The 20122-nt window shown below is 50.0% G+C and overlaps 1 protein-coding gene across 3 annotated transcripts in view; it reads left to right on the forward strand.

The window, feature by feature from the left end:
* The first annotated feature begins 14342 nt into the window (after nucleotides 1–14342).
* SLC6A1 (solute carrier family 6 member 1) overlaps nucleotides 14343–20122 on the forward strand; it is a 43351-nt gene continuing 37571 nt past the window's right edge. For 2 of the 3 annotated variants that reach the window (XM_032262241.1, XM_032262246.1), the window contains exon 1: nucleotides 14343–14565. The gene's annotated coding sequence lies outside the window, so the exon portion shown is untranslated. The remainder of the gene's footprint in view (nucleotides 14566–20122) is intronic. The other variant, XM_032262240.1, reaches the window with a different exon arrangement.

Genomic DNA, 20122 nt, shown 5'->3' on the forward strand with positions numbered 1-20122 from the left:
GCCCTAGTTTGACCTGAAAATTTCACCCAAATATGTCTGGGAAGCCCCAGGAGACATCTCCCAGGTGCTCACCAACCAGCCCGGCAGCTCAGTCACCCATAGCAGCCGCCACGCTCTGTGTCCCCAGCATCCACATCTGCTGTCCTTGCTGATGCCTGGGCTCAAGGTGCTTTCCCCAGCTCTCTCAAGATGTTGGATTGATGCTGTAGCTAGGCATACCTGGGGACAAGAAAGGGCCCCTCTCTTTCACACCTGTCCCCCAGGGCTGCGCAGAGCCACCTGGGCTCAGGGCCTCATGGAGACCCCTGTGGAAGAGACTCTTCAGCTTCCACCAAAGCCCCTTCCTCTGAAAGCCCAGTCCAGGAGTTCCTGGCCTGCCATGGTACAGAGAGAACTCAGGGGGTCTGTGAACTTGCATGGGGAAAACATTACAGCTTTATTCCCATTCATTTCCTTACAGTAAGAATAAACATAGCAAGCCACAGTGATGTTGGCTGTACCTATGGCTCTGCAGCCAGCAGCAGTCACATACGTTTTCCTATCACCTTGCAGTTGTCACAGCAATCTTTTCAATACTGTTTACATTCATCACGACTTCGAAGTCACAGTAGTGACTAGATCCAATGTTAGATCTTGTGGAACGCATTGATGGAGATGTACATATATGAATGTGTCACAAATTTGATTTTTAAAGTCTTTTGATAACCGTGTTCCTTTGTTATCCTGTATATTGTATTTTACGCATTTAAAAGCATTATTCTCAGAAAGAGTTCTATATCAGCATGCTAAAACGGCCCACGGCACAAAAAAGAACGTCGTTAGATGTCAGGATTCTTACCATCCCAGGCTCTCCTTTGCCTTCTCCTCTTTTCTTCTTCTTCCTCCTCCTCTTCCAAGTGCATGCAAATAAGGGATGCACACTTCATCAGACAGCCCTAAACCTGTCAGAGTCGCAGCTGCGACAGAAGCCAAGTTCATGCCTGGCTCTCTCCCGCCTCCTGTGCCAGCCCCCACCCCACGCCCTCCCGATCCTGGTGCTTTTTAAAGTGAAAAGCAGGTAGCTGCTGTGCTGGTGATAAACAGCCCCTCCCACCTCCCCTCAGCCTTCGCCCTCTTCCCCTCTCTGCTCACCAGGGCTCCTGCATCACATTCCCGTGCCTGGAGACAGAGCGGGGGTTCTGTAAACAGGCTGTGGGCTGTACCACACTCCCTCCCTCGAAGCATTGACCTTCTCCCCACTGCTGAAGAAAGGGACTTGTGCACGTGGCCCCCTGGGAACTGAGTCTGACCTAGAAATCATGATGACCGGCAGGCTCACCCCAAAAGAATATGAGCCATTTATTTCTCTCCTGTTCTCTGAAGAGGAAGAGCTCCGTTGTGTGTTCTGAAGACTGCAGGCTTCCCCATTGTGTCTGAGATGGAAGGAGTCTATCACAAGGAAAGCAGGCCCCAAACCTGCCAGGGAAACCGGGCAGCCATGTCCAGGCAGACCTAGACGCAAGCCTGACTGAGTGTGCAACCTCGTGGAGACATGTCACCCTTCTCGGTCCCCATGAGCAGCTGAGGCTGTATTAAAAGAGGTGTATCGGCTGGGCACCGTGGCTCATGACTATAATTCCAGCACTCTGGGAGGCCAAGGAAGGTGAGTCACCTGAGGTCAGGAGTTGGAGACCAGCCTGGCCAACGTGGTAAAACCTCGTCTCTACTTAAAAAATACAAAAAATTAGCCAGGCATCGTGGTGCATGTCTGTAATCCCAGCTACTCGAGGCTGAAGGAGCAGAATCGCTTGAACCTGGGAGGCGGAGGTTACTGTGAGCCAAGATTGTGCCAATGCACTCCAGCCTGGGCGACAAAAGCGAAATTCCGTCTCAAAAAAAAAAAAAAAAAGGTGTATCTCCAAGGGATCTTATTTTGTAAAAAGGACACAGTGAATGTGCAATGACAAAGTCTGCAATGACAAAGAATTGAAGATGCATGAATAACCATCAATGGGGAAGTGCATGCAGCACCTCTAGGCTGCACTTTGGAATACTCACAACAGTTGAAAGAAAAAAAAAATATCTATTTATTGCATGACAAAGTGCAAAGATCACCGAGACTATTGAGTGAGAAAAACAAGTGGCCCGATGATAGCGTAGTATGATGCCATTTTTATAATGTCAACACACACAAACACAAAAAACCCACCAGCATATGTTTTTTAGGTACATATGGATGAAATCAAGTGGGAAGAACCAAGCCTGGAAGCACATGCCGTAAACAGTTCACTGTGGTTCTATCTGGGGAGGGAGGAGGAGCGAGCGATGATTACCTCTGATGATCAAAAGGAACTTCTGTCTTAGATGTTATAATAGTTTACAAGTGGTAAACACCTGAAATGCTTGCATAATAATAATTATTATTATTTTGAGACAGAGTTCACTCTTTCACCCAGTCTGGAGTGTGGTGGTGTGATCCTGGCTCACTGCAACTTCCACCTCCTGGGTTCAAGCTGTTCGCATGCCTCAGCCACCTGAGTAGCTGGGATTACAGGCGTGTGCCACTACGCCTGGCTAATTAGAAGAGACAGGGTTTTGCTATATTGACCAGGCTGGTCTCAAACTCCTGGCCTAAAGGGATCCACCTGCCTCAGCCTCCCAAAGTACAAGGATTACAGGCATGACCCACCACACTCAGCCTATTCTTCTTCTTTTTTTTTTTAGAGACAAGGTCTCACTCAGGCTGGAGTGCAGTGGCATGATCCCAGCCCACTGCAGCCTCAAACTCATGGGCTCAAACGATCCTCTCCCCTCAGCCTCTTGAGTGGCTAGGACTACATATGTGTGCCACCACACCCAGCTAATTCCTTTAAAATTTTTTTGTAGAGATGGGGTGGAGTCTTGCTATTTTGTCCGGGCTGGTATCAAACTCCTGAACTCAACCAATGCCCCCGCCTTGCTTGGATTACAGGCATTAGCCACCATGTCTGGCCTGTAATGAATACTTTTAAAGAAGGAAAATGAAAGAGAACAAAACAAGAAAAGAAAGGAGAGACAGTGGGAGAAAGAGAGAATGAAAGTTAAAATTAGAAGTAGAGAGAGGAGGGGAGGGGGATGGGACGAAGGGGGAAGAAGGGAGCAGGTGCAGAAACACCTTGCGGTCCTCTCCTTTCCCACCTGCCAATCTCTCTCCAGCCCCCATCAGCCTGGGGCAGACAAGCGGAAATTCAAGGGCTCTGCAGGTTTCGCTCCCATTAAGATTTCAATTCCTGTCCTGGTGCCCGATGCCCGAAGCCCTGGCCTCCTATGGAGTGCTTCATTCCCTTATCAGAGAGGACCAGAAAGGACCTCAGTGCTGGCCCTGTGCCTGGCCCACTGATTGCCAATTGTTTCTGAAGGAGCGTTTAACGGTGGGCTTTCCCTCTCCCAGAACTATTCTAGGAATGTCAATAGCTTCCGTTTGGGATAAAAATGCTGAATCCATTTTTTTTCCTCCTAAATAATAATATTGTGATTAGCTGCCATTCTCATGGCAAGTAATGAGAGCAGAGCAAGCATTTGCTGCTTCTGGATTTCCTAAGATAGGGAGGCGTAGATGCCATGAGCCTTAATGGGACAGCCACTCCATGCTAGGTCTTGAGTGCACAAACTCCTTCCGCCTCTCAACTCCTCTCTTGGGTGTTCCTGGCTGTGCCCATGCAAGGGAGAAAGAAACTGAGGCCCAGCTAGGAAGTCCTAGAGGAACTGGGGACTTCTGACTCCAAGGCCAGGATTCTTGCCCCTGGATTCCACTACCCACTGCTCTTGGAAGGTGAAAATCCCAGAAAATAAGGCCTAGTTACAACCCTCAATTTGGGCATGGGGGTAGGAAATTACTTCTCCAAATTCAGGACACAGGATACAGGATAGTATCACAGGCAAGACTATGGTTAAGAGTGTGTGGATCTGAATCCCGCCTGGGTGACCTAGGGCAAGTATTTCACTTTCCTGAGCTTCTAGTCTTTATTTGATGGGCAACAAGGGTAATGCTCACTGGCATAGCCCCATTAGGCATGAGCTACCTTTGCGGTACCCACCCCTTTCCCACTAAAGGAGATGCAGTGTGCTACTCATAACGGTGAACTTTATCTTTCCCAGCTGGTCTGGCCGACCTCCCACCACCATTACCTGCACCTTTTGTGCCTGGCGGCTTTTCTACAACCCCAGAAGGCTGTTGTGCCCAAGTGCTCGCTAGTCCAGAAGACTGGGAAAGTAACACCCTGAGAAGCAGTCCTCAACTGATGGCTGGCAGGGGTTGGTGTACAAATACCCCAGCTCCCTCCCTTCTTGGGTAGGATAATTCTGAAGTGCATGTGCTACACTGTTTCCTAGAGTTTCCCCAGGCAATTAAACTCCAGTTGCCCACACTGGTAGCTGGCTCAATCATATACCCTATATTGGCTGCCTTCCCTTCCAAATCCCACTTCCCTACCCAGGTTCCCCACATCTTCCAAATAAACTGCCTGCTCTCAAGTCCTCATCTCGGAGCGTGCTTCTGGGGAAGACCAAACAATAACTGCCACCAGAAGCCGAGATCAGACACAGTCTACAGCGGCTTTGGTCACCAATAGTATGTCTTTTAGAAGGAACTTTCTAAAACTCTGATTGAATCACATCCTTCTCCAGGATTCTGGACTAAGTCCAAACTCTTTCAAGTGGTATCTGGACATATATAAAGGTTTTGCCTGTTCAGCAGCCGTTTTCCCTGATCTAGTTACAACCCTCAATCTGGGCATGGGGGCAGGAAATTACTTCTCAAATGTAGTCCTAACAAGACACAGGATGGTATCATGGTCGAGACTATGGTTAAGAGTGTGTAGATCTGAATCCTGCCTGGGTGACCTAGGGCAAGTACTTCACTTCACTGAGCTTCTAGTCTTTATATGATGGGCAACAAGGATGGGACCTCCCCCATAGGGTCCTGTGCGGATTAAATGAGTTCATACACACAAAGGGTTGAGTATAGTAGCTGGCACTGCCCGGCATATAGTTCAGGTGGGTTAATTTCACCCCACCCCATGTTCCATGGAAATGGGGTGAATGTGACTCAAGCTTAGCCAGAAAAAGACAAATACCTCTGATCACAGCAACTGGCTCAGGAATGAGTCTGTAGGCCGAGTTAGCCCCATGAGAACCAGCCCTAGGAATTTCCTGGGAAGGCTGGGAATGAAAGAATCTTTCCTCTTGGGAGGATAAGGGTGTTTGTCTAGAACTGCTGACAGCCATGCTGTCAACACGTGGGGAGAATAAAGCCAACTCTCAGGGAAGCAGAGCTGAGGAATGGATCCAGTGATGCTGACAAGATACACTCCTGGCATTTGAGCTGTGCAAGTCGATAAATTTCATTTGGTGTTTCAGGTGGTTTGCGCTCAGATTCCATCTCCTGCAAGCAAAGGAATTTGGGATGAAGTCACGCACTAGATCTTAATTGAATGAGTCAGATGGCCCCTTGACATCCTAAGGCCAATTACTTCTAGGTTTTATCTTTAGCCACACAAAAAATGTATCAAAATAATCAGTAGAAGTCCAGCTTACAAAAGTGCAGCTGTACTGGTTGAATCAAAGATAGAGACCCTTGGACCCCTCAAATCATGCCCCTCAATGTAGGGTGTGCATGATTCAGCCAGCTACCAGGGTGGACAATCAGAGTTTAATTGCATGGGGAGAACTCTATCCACACAAGGAAATATCATTCACACATAACTGCCTCCCAGAGGCACCTCCACAGGGAGATCCAGGGTTCACTGGGGTCCCAGGACTGGGCCCACTGTCCTCTACCACCCCCTGTGACAATCCAGCTGAACAAACGGAATTTCAAGAGGGGAAGTGACTTGCCCAAAAGCACATGTTAGAGTGACCGCTGGAATCCAGGTGTGCCCGACTCCACTCTCTGTATCTCCCCTGACCATATATGCTAAGTTTTCATGACTCACAAACCACATCGGGAAGGGTTTTTTGTTTTTTATTTTTTGTTTTGAAACATTGATGCCACTCAGGAATTTTGCCAAGTCTGCACAGTACTCAGATTGTCATTGACTTAATATCTTTCTTTAAATCAATCCCTACTTTTAAACTACAATAAGCTTATTTAAAAGAAAACATTCCACCACTGCCACTGCAAATAGAAAGCCAGTATCCCTTGCCAAAACAGAAACTGTTAAAATAAATACAACAAAAAAAACAAAGAGCAATGTTATTAAACTCTAGCCAGACTCAGTTTCAGGAAGGAAGCTGAGGCCAGCTCTGTCTTTATTGAAAAAGGAGATTAGCAAGGATTGGAGAGGCGTTAAATCCATGGCAGCACCATGGCAAGCCTTTCTTTTTCATGTGAACAGAAGGATTAGGTGTGAATTGCAGAGGAAGTCACTTTCCACGTTTTGAGTCCCTGTCATCTAGTGCCGGGTCCGGTTCTCACCTGGAATCCCCTCCTGGCCCTCTAGTGGTAGAATCTGACACTAGGGAAAATTCTGCCATAGGCCAGTGCTTCTGCAACTTTAATGGGCACGAGTTTCCTGGGGTTTTGTTAAATGCAGTTTCTAATTAAACAGATTGGAGATGAAGGGGCGAGATTCTGCAGTAATAGTAAGTTCCCAGGTGAGGCCAATGCAGCTGATGGCCCATGGATTACACCTGAGGACAGTCTAGACCGGGGTCAGCAAACTATGAATTATCAGCCAAATCTGCAACTCTCCAACCTGTTTTTGTGACTAAAGTTTTCTTAGAACACTGCTGTCCTCACTTGCTTATATATTATCTTGTGCACTACACAGCAGAGTTCAATAACTCCAACAGAGACCTCATGGCCTTCGGACCCTAAAACATTTACTGTCTGGTCTTCTTCCAAGGAAGTTTGCTGACCCCTGGTCTAGACAGCAGCCCCTTAGGCCTTCACAGGTCCCTGACTGCCAAGGCCATAGGGAAAGGGGCCTGGTGACATGTCCAGCTGTCATCTCGGCCACCCACTTCTCAGAGCAGGCACTAAAAAACTTTTTTTTTTTTTTTTTTTAATATAAGTAAAGGTGCCTGTATAGAACGCAGTATGAACAAGAGTTGCAATGGGTAAACATTTTGATGGGTTAAGGATCAGGGCTGTCAGATGAGAAATTAAATTGCCTTTGAACCCTGTGAGTCAAAGACACTGCTGCAGATCATGGATGTGGAGCCAGAGCCCTGCACATGCCACCTTCAGCCTCAGGAGCCTTCCTTGTTGAAAGAGGCAGGTCTGGCTTCTTAGTAATGGAGACTCAGAGCTCTTACATGGGCTGCTGGCACATCTACCAGTGTTCAACACACACCTCCTCAGGACCTGCAATCCTACTTCTAGGTATTAGAAAGACAATTCTGCAAGTGAGTCTCGGCCTAAAAATGCATGGCTTTTTTTCACAAAATGGCAAGTGTGAAAGAAGAACCACTGAACAGAAGTGCATTCACATGTGCGCTTGAGGGCATGTATAAAATTGTTCTCAGCAGCACTATTTAGAGTACGCTGGGGCAGAAAACAACCCAATGTCCATCAACTGCAGAAGGGATAAATACACTGCAGTATATCCATACAAGGGAATACTATACAGCCCTGAAAATAACAAATGATTGCTACATCCAACGGCATGGATGAATCTCGCAGACATAATGCTGAATGAAAGAAGCCAGGCACATTAGAGTATGACTCTATTTGTGTGAAGCTCAAGAACAGGCAAAACTAACTTATGGTAATGGACATCATTATAGTGGCTACCTATTGCGGTGATGTATTGACTGATAATCTCTGGTGTGCTTTTGGGCAAGTGATTTAACCTTTCTGTGCCTGTTTCCTCACCTGTAAAATGGGGCCATTGATAGTACCTACTTCACAGGCTTGTTGAGGATTTCTGTAAATACAGCCACTTGAATTTTCTCTGGTACAGGCTCTAGGTAATGCTAGTTATTTGCATGTCAGTCATTAAAAGCCAGCATTTACTGAGCCCTCACCACTGCTGCAGCTGACCTCATTCAGGTTTCAGGGCCATACTAGAAGTCTCTATCTCATTCCCATTTCACAGGCCATGAAACACCAGTTTGAAGAAATGAGTGCCTTTCCCAAACAGACGCCCCAAGAGAGTAAGCAGCTCACCAGGGTTTAAGCCAGGTTTTACTGGCTGTGTGACGTTGGACAAGTTGTTTCACCCTCGGAGTCTTAATCTATAAAATGAGAATAACATCATCCATTTTATGGGGTCTTTTGGAGAAGGATTGCAGTGGTTCATGTGAATGGCTCCAGCACTAAGAGAACCTCCACAAATACTTAGATAGTTACTTGGTATTTTAAAGACATGACTTGCCCATGGCCGTGTAGCTCCTGGTTAATTCTCTGGGATGTGAATCCAGTCTTCCCACCCCGCCGCCCATATTCTTTCCAAAGCACGGACTGCCTCTTTGTGTCTTCCTTCCAGGCCTGTCTTTCCTCCGTTCCAACCACCTCGCTGCCCTCCAGATAAGCCTTGGGTTTCCAGATAGACATGCATTGAGTCCTCGGTGCCCAGCACACAGGAGCCAGCCTGGGTTGGTTGTCAGACACCTAGAGCTGACCAGTAACACTACGATCCTTGCCAACTGGGCAGGGCTTTTATTCCCAGGAGCCTGGCACTTCCCAGGGGAGAAAAAATAAGGGCTTTCAAACTCTGAGCCGGGCTCTTCACATACTGTCCATTGAGGGGCAGATGCCCAGGCCCTTAAAACTTTATACTTGAGTGAGACACAAATGCATGGTTTTCCCCAGTGCTTCCATCTATTCAAGAGATATTTATTGCACGTTTCCAGCCAGGCATGGTGGCTCATGCCTGTAATCCTGAAAACCAGAAGAAGAGGATGAGGGAACAGTGTTTCCAGCAGAGGGAACAGCATATATGAAGGCCCAGAGGTGGAAACCTTTTGAGGGGCACTGAAAGTAGCCTCATTTGGCTGGATGCAGGCAATGAGTGTGGAAGGAAATCCAAGAGTCCCGAGTACGCCGCAAGAGGATGTAAGGGTCACAGTCAACACGTTTTGAGCCCTGTCGTGTGCAGTAGTCCAAGGGACACCCCCACCAAAGGGAGAATGGTAAGAAGCTGAAGGAAGGCAGTAGTAAGGTCTGTGTGCGAATTTCAGTGGAGAAGAAATCATATGCAGTTGGGCAAAAATCAGTCAAGATTCTCAGAGGTGGTAGCATTTGAGAATGACCTTGAACCTCAACTAGAATCTTGTCGACTGGGGAGGTAGGGCATGGAGATTCCCTGCAATTCGCAGCAGAATAACTAATATATACTGAGCATTTACCACATACCAGGGCATTAGCTGGCTTTCTCCAAGCAACCTTGCAAGGTAGAGACTACTATCATTTCCACCTTATGGAGAGAAAACTGGGCCCTAGAAAGGGGAGGTCACATGTCCAAGATCTGTCTAGCTGTAGGTCAGTCAGCATAATACCTCTAGTATAAGGGGCCGTGGAGAAGTGTTTATGAAGTGTCTCCTGGGGGCAGGCTCATCTCCATGGCTGCTCCTGTCCTGTCTTTTCACGGCTTGCCCATTTGGAAGCATCCACCTGTTGAATGTTTAAGTATTGATCCCCGCATGGTATGACGTGCATAAATATTTGAACATTCAGCAGTCAGGCCTCGCTGTCCAAGAGCTGCCCCAGAGTGACTAGGGGACAGAATAATAAAATGAACTTATGTCCTATTATCTCCCTCGAGGCTTATTGTGGTTTTTCAAGCAGTTACACACATTAATGCAGGGACTCCTTTTGCTAATTCGGGAATTTCTGGCATGGAGTGGGGTGTGGTTAACATAATAGCATTTCCTCTGAAAACAAAAAACGGGCCGGGCGCAGTGGCTCACGCCTGTAATCCCAGCACTTTGGGAGGCCGAGGCAGGTGGATCACGAGGTCAAGAGATCGAGACCATCCCGGTCAACATGGTGAAACCTCGTCTCTACTAAAAATACAAAAAATCAGCTGGGCATGGTGGCGCGTGCCTGTAGTCCCAGCTACTCAGGAGGCTGAGGCAGGGGAATTGCCTGAACCCAGGAGGCGGAGGCTGCGGTGAGCCGAGATCGCACCATTGCACTCCAGCCTGGGTAACAAGAGCGAAACTCTGTCTCAAAAAAAAAAAAAAAGAAAGAAAACAAAGGCCCGATTCCCTTTTTTTTTAGGGATTTTTTTTTTAGGTTGGAGGGGGGCTTCTCAGTGTTAGTACAATTTTGGAAAGCCTGGAAGATGGGATTCTTGGTTGTCATGGAGACAGAGTCTGCTGTGAGCAGCGGATGGGTCCTGGACAGGGGGCCTGGACAAAGGGCAAGAGAGCAAAGTAGGATGGCAACAAGTCTGGGCGTCCTGACTACCAGATTGGGACTCTTCACACAGCGTCACCTGTGGCCTGATGAGAGGCTCTCTGGGGTGGCAGGAAAGCCCCCTGGCTGGATTCATGAGCTTCCGGGCCCAGAGCCCTGGCTTTGGAGGTGGCCAGGCCTAAACTGGGATCCAGCCTCTGCTCCTCTCCTACTGTGGTCTCTGGGCCAGGGACTCGTCCTCTCTGCACCTCTTTCCCCATGTATCCACCATTCCCATGCAGCGAGTGCTTGAAAATGTAGCTAGGAGGCATGGGTTTCGTGGCTTTGCCAGCAGATAGCTAAGTGCCCTCAGGCAAGTCAGTGCCTCTCTCTGGGCCTCAGTTTACTTGCAAAAGCGTTCAACTAGCTAATATCTAAGGACCACTTGTAGTCTAATGGCCACGAGTCCATGATTCAGTGAACTCTCCCAAGTCGAGGAAGACAGAGGGCTATGATAATGACATTCACAATCATCATTTCCATCATCCACTGGGCGCCTACTGTGCACTGGGAACCCTGCTGGGCACAAGGTCCTCCTCGCCTCACACCTACAGCGCAGCCTTCTAACAATCTTCTCCCTTTTAATCCATCCTGCATACATGGCCAGTGTCAGCTTTCTTAAACCCTGCCTGCTCCTTTGCTCCAGAACACTCAGTGGCTCCCCAGTGCCTCTCAAGGTCAAGACCCAACTCCTTAACGTGGCGAGTGAGCCTTCCATGCTCAAGTCCTTCCCTCTCTCAAGGACTCTATGTTGTCTCTTTGTCTAGTCCTCCCCATCCCTCGTACTCAGTAGGTGCTCAATAAATATTTGTCAAGTGAATGAACACATGGATAAAATGTTTCTCTAAATTAGGCTACTTAAACTTTAGTCATTTGCAAAGCAGCCACAAGAGTTTTGCAAAAATCTGCAAACCACGTCTATTTTTATTTACTTAAATATTTTCCTTTTTTAGATTAAATAAATGTATCTCAAAAGGAAACTTTACATCACGCTATAACTAGAAGACCAATATTACTTGCCAGAAATAGGTCTCCATTAAAATAAATACAAGGACAAATGAGCAAAGCATTCCATTCTAACTGGATGGTGTTGTCTACCAAAGCTGGCGGCCTCTCAGTTAAAACGGGATTAGTCAGTGCTTTGGAGAGGTGTTAAAGACTGAGCTAGCACCGACCTGAGATTTGCCCATTGACACAAATCACAAGGATGTTACAAGGGAGTGAATGGGAAGAGCTGTGTCACTCCAGGTTATTCCACTCCCCTGAAAATTGTCCTATCTACCTTCCGTGGTTGGCAGCCTACATTTTGGAAACCCCGATCTGCACAGCCACAGCCTCGGCTTAGGAGGTTTGCATATGAGCTCTCTGAAAGACTTTAACTCAGGCTTTTTGAAAGAGCACTGGAGGCCCCACATGCAACCACCTCAACGTCACAATATAGTGTCCCTATTTGAAGTCTCACTGCACCAGAGACAGCTCTCAGAGCTCTACTGTGATAAGAGTTTGTTAGAAACCATCTTCATGATGGAACAATGAGCTCCCCATCCCTGCAGAGATGCGGACAGATGCTGGACAGTCATGGGTGTAGGCCAGGGGCAGGGAATGTCACAGAGATGATTCAGTCCTACTGTCGGCCTATGAAATTGACCTGACAGCTAGAGTTTACATAGGTAAACAAATCTAGAGGGATGAAAAGAGGGGAATTCATTTCCTGGTCAGCAATATAGAAAAAAGAGAGAGACAATTGTGAGTGGGGTTACCCAGAAAACATGAAGGACAAAAGGGGAATGAGAATAGCTATTATTTTTCCTTTTTATAATGCTTCATCATTCTCAATCCAACACTGGATTCATGAGGAATATTTTGGCTTTAAACAACATAAACTGAATTCAAACTTGTAGGATAGGAAAAACAAATTAATGAGATAAATAGCTGACACCGCCTTCAGGTATGGCTCGATTCAGGGACTCGATCTACATCAGAATTCACTCCAGCCTCTGCCTCTCAGTTCTGCTTTCCTCTATGTTGTCTTCATTTCAGGTAGGATCTGCTCAAGTTCTACAAAGATGGCTGCCAACGTCTCTACACTTAGGAGCCTCGGTGGAGATTGAGCTTCTATTTGACAATAGTTTTAGCAAAAGTCCCAGGCAGAGTTCTCATTGGCCCAGGAAATGTCACATGTTCCCTCATTGAGGTCAGAGTGACATGCTCTGATTGTCTGTGCCCTGGGTCACATGTCTATCTCCAGGAGTAGGGAACCCACCCAACCATATAAATATGAATGAAGGAGGGGAAGTTTCCCAAATGAAGATTGAGGTTCTGTCACCCAAAGAAGCTGAAACAAATGTCAGGCAAGCAACAGTGGCCTTCATTCTTGCTACCCTGGTATCTCCACTCAAGTCTATGCCCACATCTCCATCCAGACAGCTCCTATTCAGCCTTCAGACCGCTGTTCAAATGGCACTTCCTTGAGGAAACCTTCCCAAACCATCCCACGCTGCACTGGGATCCCCGGCATGTGTGCGCCTAGCAGAGGTTGTCATTCTGGGCTTGTGTGGTTGCTATTTGATGAAAGCCTGTCTCCCATACTTGACTGGGACCTCCTTAAGAGCTGTGGCCTGTCTTGCCCATCACTCTGTCCCTAGAGCCTAGGCCAGTGCCTGGCACACAGGAGGAGCTCAGTAAATATTTTTTTGAAGTACCAATGGAGATCCACAGCACATATGACCTGGTGATCAGTGGTGGGAGGCGGATGGGTCAAGAAAGACACTAAGATTCCCTGCTCATGAATGAGAGTGTGGGGAGACAGGAGAAGTCAGGGTGACCTTGGAGAGCACTACCTTGGGAGACTTGGGGATGGATGAAAGCGGGGAGGAGGTAAGATTAGGTGGGGTGGAGGACAGGAGGTCCATCAGCAAAGGCCAGCCCTGGGGACACAGAGAGGAGGGGAAGAGTAGGTCAGGGCTGGAGAGAAGGAATCTTTTCTCTGAGTTTCTGGGGAGACCAGAGGGAAGGGCAGATGTGGCCCCCTTCCCAGGAGCCTTTATAAAAGAAGGTGGGGGGGTCAGGAGTTGGTAAGGACAAGTGAGGGAGTCCCTATGTGCTGGGTTGGGATTGGCTGGAAAGGGGAATTCACTGGGAGAATCCCTCGAACCTCAAGAACTGGGAGAAAGGTGTCTGGGGCTCCTGCCACCATCCCTGTTTTCCCTCTTAAGTAACCTGTTTCCCCATCTGTCCATCTGCACACACAGCCACTTGTGTCTCCATGACCAACCGCTGGCAGTGGACAGGGCATCCTTCCCACCCCCACTCTTACACACACTCCCAGCCTGGTACGCAGAGCCTGGTCACCCCAGACCAGGCCTGCGTTTCCAGGTGTAAGGAACAGGAGACGCCGCCCTAGGACAAGAGCAGGGAGGGGGCAGGGGGGCAGGGGCCCACCCCCACCCACAGCGACCCACAGAGGGCGGGAAGAGGACGAAGGCAGAGAGAAACAGAAAGGACAGGCTCACAGAAGCAGAGCGGCAAGGCTGGAAGGAGAATAGCCAGGAGGGGAGAGCATGCTGTGAAGGACAGAGAGACAGAGACCAAGGCGGACAGGCAGACAGGCTGATGACCCAGGCCGAGGCCGGGAAGAGCCGTCAAAGGAAGGAGAAGGAAAGAGAGAGGCAGGAGGGGTACGGCGGGGCAGGCAAGGGAAGGAGGGGGTGGGGAGAGGGAGGGAGGGAGGAAGAGAGAGGGGAGAAGGAGGGAGAAGAGAGCGGGAGAATGAGAAAGAAGGGAGAGGGGAGGCGTAGAAGGGGAGAGGAGGTGAAGGGAAAAGGGGAGAGGCTGCTGGCGGGGAAGCTGCAGGAGGCAGCTGCGGAGGGAGCGCGCGGCGCGGGCCGGGGTAGCGCTGGGCGGGGGCGGGCGGTGCGGGCAGGGCCCTCCCCCAGCTGGGCGGGTTCCGGGAGCCGCGGGCCCCGCCCTCCCCCTCCATTCCTCCGGTCTCGCTCCCCCCTCCTCTCCCTTCCCCGCGTCCCTCCGCCCGCCCTCGGAAGACCGAGAGAGCGGAGAGGTTGCGGGCGAGCTGCGCGGAGCCCAGGAGCCGAGGAGTCTGGAGCGCAGCGCAGCCCAAGCCCGAGCGGCCCCGCGTCCCGAGCGCACCGGAGCGGCCGAGCCGCCCCGCGCAGCTCCAGTCCCTGGGAGGGCAGCCCCGGCTGCAGGTAGGAACGGTCGACCGGCGTCGGGGCCCGGGGCGCGGGGCGCAGAGCCTGGGACAACAGGGCAAGACCGGCCAGAGCTCCGAGCCGCCGCCGCTAGCCTGGCCGGGTGGGGGGCGGACACCTCGAGATTCAAGCGCCCGCGCCGCATCTCCCCTGGGGCCACATGAAGGAACAGGGGCGCCGCTGGGTCCCCGACGGGCGCTCAGGCCATCCATCCCCCGTGACACGCGAGAGGCAGGAAAGCCCGAACCGCACTGAGGGTCGCGAGAATTGCGTGCCCCTTCCCTACCGCTCCTGAGCTTTTGTGCCCCACTGGCCTCGAAAGTTGGTGCTGGATTCTGCAGGAGCCGTCGAAGCGCCCTATTCAGTCCCCAGGGGATGGAGGGGATGCGGAGTGAATGATACGAAGTGCGTTAGGGGACCGTGCTCCACTTTCCCAGTCGTGGGGTCAGCTGAGCCGAGTTAGAGCTATGCCCCTCATTTGTTCTCTGCGGGCTATGGCGGGGTCCGGTGTGACTTGAAGATGGGACATCTCGTTTTCCATCCTGGGACGGCCCAAGCTCTCAGAAACATTAGCTTAAAAGCACACCAGGGCTTGGGCTGTGCGCACGGAAGCTCGCGCCGTGCTCTCCCAGCCCCGACTTTTCCCGAGGGATGTGGGGTGCGGGAGGTCCCTTAGAGAGCTGGAGGACTGTGCCTCCTCGCTGCTGCGGTAGCTGCGCTCACTTGATTGCTTTTCGTCTCTGCGTTTACTCCCCGGGGCGACACTGCTCGGGACAGTAGCCCCGGGCAGTGCCCATTGGGTTCTGAGCACACATCCCCACGGGTCGCACCCACAGATGTCCTGTTCTACGCTTGGCTCTGTCTTCCGACAAGAAACTCAGACCGGGCAGTCCCCTATTGAGACTCTGAGCTAATATCCTCCCAAAGTAGACGTGAACCTCAAGGAGAAAATTGGATTTTTTAAAAGCCAAATGATAACGCCACATTCCTTTCCTTTGTGGGACTGGAGTGCACATTCCCTTTCCCAGGAAGCTTAGCCTTATCCCCATGAAGATAAGGAAGGGGGGAGAGTTGGGAGAGGGAGGGAATAAAATGGCTCCTGAGCTTTTGTGACATCCCAAAAATCATAGATCATGTCAGACTGAGTTGCATTGGGGGTCTACCTTTGTTTTTCTGTGACACACAAGGTGGGTGTTTGGCAAGAGAGTGGGGATGTTGGGTGCTGGATAGTGCCTGGATTCTGTGTCTTTGGGAACTTTGGGGGGAAGTGTCCTCCTAGGGGAGCCTAAAAAGGCTACCCAAATCCCCCAAATTCCAAAACAAAAGAGGTCAGTGCAAACTACTGGCATCTTGCAGGTTACCTCTTTCTCTTTGGAGCACATTGGGAAGGACTGACCCAGCTCCAGATCCGGGTCTGGTCCAAGCAGGCGCAGACCCTCCCCAAGGCAGAGAAGGGGAAAGTGAACTTGCCCTTAGAAGTGTGAGTCCCTGGGGGAGTCAGAGGGACCTTTTCTCAGAGCAGCCCTGGCAAAATGGCTGAGCCTCCCTTGAGCCTCAGAAATAAATTGTCAGGCAGGCAGCAAACAAAGAAAGAGCTCTGTCTCCAGCCAAGCGCTGGCTCAGTGGCCAGTCCTTGGAGGACAAACAGTGAGTCCCAGGCAGAGAGACATAGCCTGGCTTGCCTGGCAGAGCATCTGGAAAGTGGGGTTCCCTAGGAACACACAGGAGAGGGGCAGCCACTCTGGAAGTAAAATCAGGGACCCTCTGTCCTGATGGCGGGCCCTTTATTTTAGGGCTGGAGGCTTGATGAGAAACGGCTCTCCAGGAACTTAGATGGTGCTGGGAAGGATGTCTAGAGACCAAGGAGTAGGTAGCTTAGAGGGTAAAGATGAGGCAAAATCAAGCCCACCAAGGCTGAAAGATGCACAGTGGCCACGTCTCTCCTGTCTGCCACGGATTTTACATGCCCGGTGAGCCCAGAGCAGCAGAGGCTATAAATTTGTTTACACGTGGCCCAGAACACAGCAGGACCTCAATAAATCTCTTAGAATAAAGCCTGCATGGATGGAAGGTGATGCTAGCGCTGGCATGGACGTACCTGCAGTCTCTACCTGTCTCACGGAACCAGGTAGCCTATAAAATGTGGCCCCTTAGTCCATAGCCAGGAATGAATGCGCCCCAGATGAGGGTGTGCTTTGAGCTGGGGCATTGCCATCTCTGGCCAGGTGACCTTGGGTACGTTCTCATTCCTGTTGGAACCCAAAGCTTCTAATGTGCCAGGGCTTATCATTCCTACAAGAACCATGTGCAGCAGGCACTATTCTAATTCCCATTTCAGAGGCGATGAAACTGGATGCAGAGAGGGGAAGTGACTTGCCCAAGGTCACATAGCTAGGAGGAGGAAGGGCAGGGATCTCAACCCTACTGTTCTAATTTCCAAGCCAACTGTGTCCTACCGTGGGTCTCTGGGCCTCAGATTTTCCAACCGTAAAGTGCAGTGATCGGATGATAGTTCCCATGGGCCTGCCAATGAAGCAGTGTCTGGTCCTCTACCTTGGTGGCATATGACATGCTGAGAGCACCATTAAATAAAGCACCAATCCAGGCCGCTTCTTACCAATGCACAAAGACATTCCTTGGCTTGGCTGTGAGCTCAGCACTGAGATAGGGTTCCACGCTACTTGGAATTTGGAGATGTCTTACCCCCCGCCCCTTGCTTGTCTGTGAGTCGCAGGCAGTGTTCATGACAGTTGATTTAGCCTTGCCACCTCTAGCCGCCTGCATCCTGAAGTCCATCTCCTTTGTCCTTCAGATCCCATTAACGTTGCCTAGCCCAAAATGTGCCCACCTTCCCCTTGGCCACCACCCCACCCCAGCAGCCCCTCTCCTCAGCCACAGCCCCAATGCCAAACCCAGTTAGAGCTACTTCATCGCCTCTCAGCCCAAATGGAAACTAAAATGCGAGTATCAGCTGGCCTGTCTATACCTGTGTCGGGACTGCCCCTTCCATTCAACCGTGCAATGTCACCTGAGCTTCTCTGTGCCTGGAGAATGGTGGGCAGGGTATAGCCCCGCTGGATGACAGCAACTTCAAATTGACTCCAGTTGCCAAGAGCATTTGGGCACTGTCCCCACAAGCTGAAAAGACCATCATGCATCCACTGCCCTGTGGCTTGGCGGGCCTCGGTACTGGCTTCCCAAATGGGTCCTGCACAGGTGGCTCTTCTTGCTAACTTTACCCTGTTCTCTGAAGGGCCCTGGGAGGTGGAGGGGAAGAGGTTGGCGTTGGAGAAAGGAAAGGTTGGGAGGCCAGATGTGCACTCCAAAATAGTACTTCCCAGGAAATGGGCCTCAGTGAGCATATGAACATCCAGCATCTCCATCTACTCCTTGCTCACCTAAGACCTCTGAGGTCAGGGGAAGGGGCTATGGCATCAGTGGGAAGAGGGCCAGTAGCAGAGAGGAGAGTTGCCTGGCATAGGCAGTAGGTGTGAATGCTGTGATATTTCAGCAGACACCTGGAATTCAGTCATAAACAGAAAAGGAAAAAACACTAAATATTGTTCCAGTGGCAATTGTATCAAACACAGTAATAACTGTCAGTTACTGCGTGTTGGCAAATGCCAGGGAATGTGTTGTGTGCCTTACTTATATCATTGCAGTTAATTTTCACAAAACCATGTGAGGTATGTAGCATAATGATCCCTGTAGGGGTGAGGAAACTGAGGCAGAGAGTGGCTAGGGCACTTGCTGCAGGATCACTGGGCTAGTAAATAGCCTTGGAGCCCAAACTCAATCACAGCATGCTTAAATTCTTGCCACTGAAAAGCCCCTGACATTGCTTACTTGGCAATGACCATGACCACCCCAGCTGCCTCCACCCTAGTTAAGGAGCTGCACAGTTTACAAAGCACTTCCTCATCCAGTCCATCTGTGGAGCTTTGCCACAGCTCTACGAGGCATGATAGCTTCTGTGTGATGACTGGGGAAGCTGACTTGCAGAGAGATGAATTTGTACCCAAGGTCCCTCAGCTGCTAGGCTACAGAACTGGGGTTCAAATTGAGAAGTCCAGCCTGTTACAACCTATTTGGGACCTAGATTTGAAATTCATTTGCAGCTAGTGCTGATGTCATGCACTCAGCCATCTTTCCTTAACTCTCAGGTGTCTCCCAATTTTGTCCCCACCATCTTGCTGCTCAAGAAGCTATTGAGAGTGCCCTGACAAAGCCATCAGCTGCATTTACCGTGATCTGACATGACACAAAAGTGGCATCCGGTTCTGTGCAAGATGCCTGCAGCGAATGGCCTTCTATTTTTACATTTCTCACAAATTGGAAATTACAAGGAGGCCAGGTCTTGCAGAGAGATTGGCTGTGGTGCTCTGAAAGCAGGGGATGTGCAGGTAGGTGGAACGGGCCATGTTAGGGTGGCAGGGGCCCTGTTGGCTGTGAAAGGGGCCCCCTGGCTGCTGGGGCTGGATGAGATCCTGGCACATAGACCAGGCTTGGGGATGCAGGAGTCAGTGGCTGCCTTGGACGGTGACCTGCAGCTCTGCCCACCTGTCGGCTGCCTGTGAGAGCTGTGTCTCACGCCAGCTCTTGAGATAACTGAGCCCTGGCTAGAGGGACATTCAAGGTCAAAGATGCCCTGAAACATCGACAGCAGGTTGCTTTCATGGATGTGTTGTTTGATAAGGAGGTTCTGTGCAGGGAGAGGCCAGCAGCCACAGGGAGGTGAGCAAAGACATTTTGTTGTAATTTGCTGTAACTCAGGGTTGATCGCGATACTCCCGGTCATCAGAACCTCACTTTGGACTTTGCTAAACATGCTCTTGCAACTGCTCTTTCTTTTGATCGTGTATGAAGTATTCCAGGGGAAGAAAATATGGTCCTTGACATCCTGAAGAAGAATCCTCTATCCAATAAGGAGTGACTTTTCTTTTAAGCTAGTTTTCTCAAAAAGCCCAAATCAGAATGACCTTGACCCAAATGAGGCTCCTCTGCACACATGTGCATAGGTGAACAGGTTAACAGTTATGTAGAATTTCTCAGTTTTCAAAGTGTTTTCTTAGTTGAAGCTTGTGACAGCCCCAGGAGCTTCAAGTGAAGATAATTTTATTGTTATTATTAGTACCATTATTGCATCCAAAAGATGAAACTGAGGCTCAGTGAGCCCTCACTCCTCATCTCAGTTCCCTGGTTTCCCAGCTGATGGAAATCACTTTTACTAGGCTGAAATCCAAGCTCACCAGGTAGCCCCTTGAGAAAGAGCCCAGATGAGGCCAGATCTGGTAGGAGGGCAGAGCACAGAGCACGCAAAGATCAAGATGTACAGGAGAGCGTGGGAAGGCACGGCTGTGAGCTTCGGGAGAAAAGGGCTGTGGCATCTTTTCCTAGCCTTACCTGAGCTCTGTCCAGAGATGAACATCTCCTTGGTTATACCCAGAGTTTGGGGTCTAAAGTGCGGTCATTTGGCTGGTAGCTCCCAGCAGTCACCAGACCTGGAGGGAGAGGAAGGGACAGTTGCTCTCAGACACCTAAGGGCACACAAGCC

Source organism: Sapajus apella, unplaced genomic scaffold (assembly GCF_009761245.1).
Source record: "Sapajus apella isolate SASKATOON/1434 unplaced genomic scaffold, GSC_monkey_1.0 scaffold128, whole genome shotgun sequence".
NCBI lineage: Eukaryota > Metazoa > Chordata > Mammalia > Primates > Cebidae > Sapajus > Sapajus apella.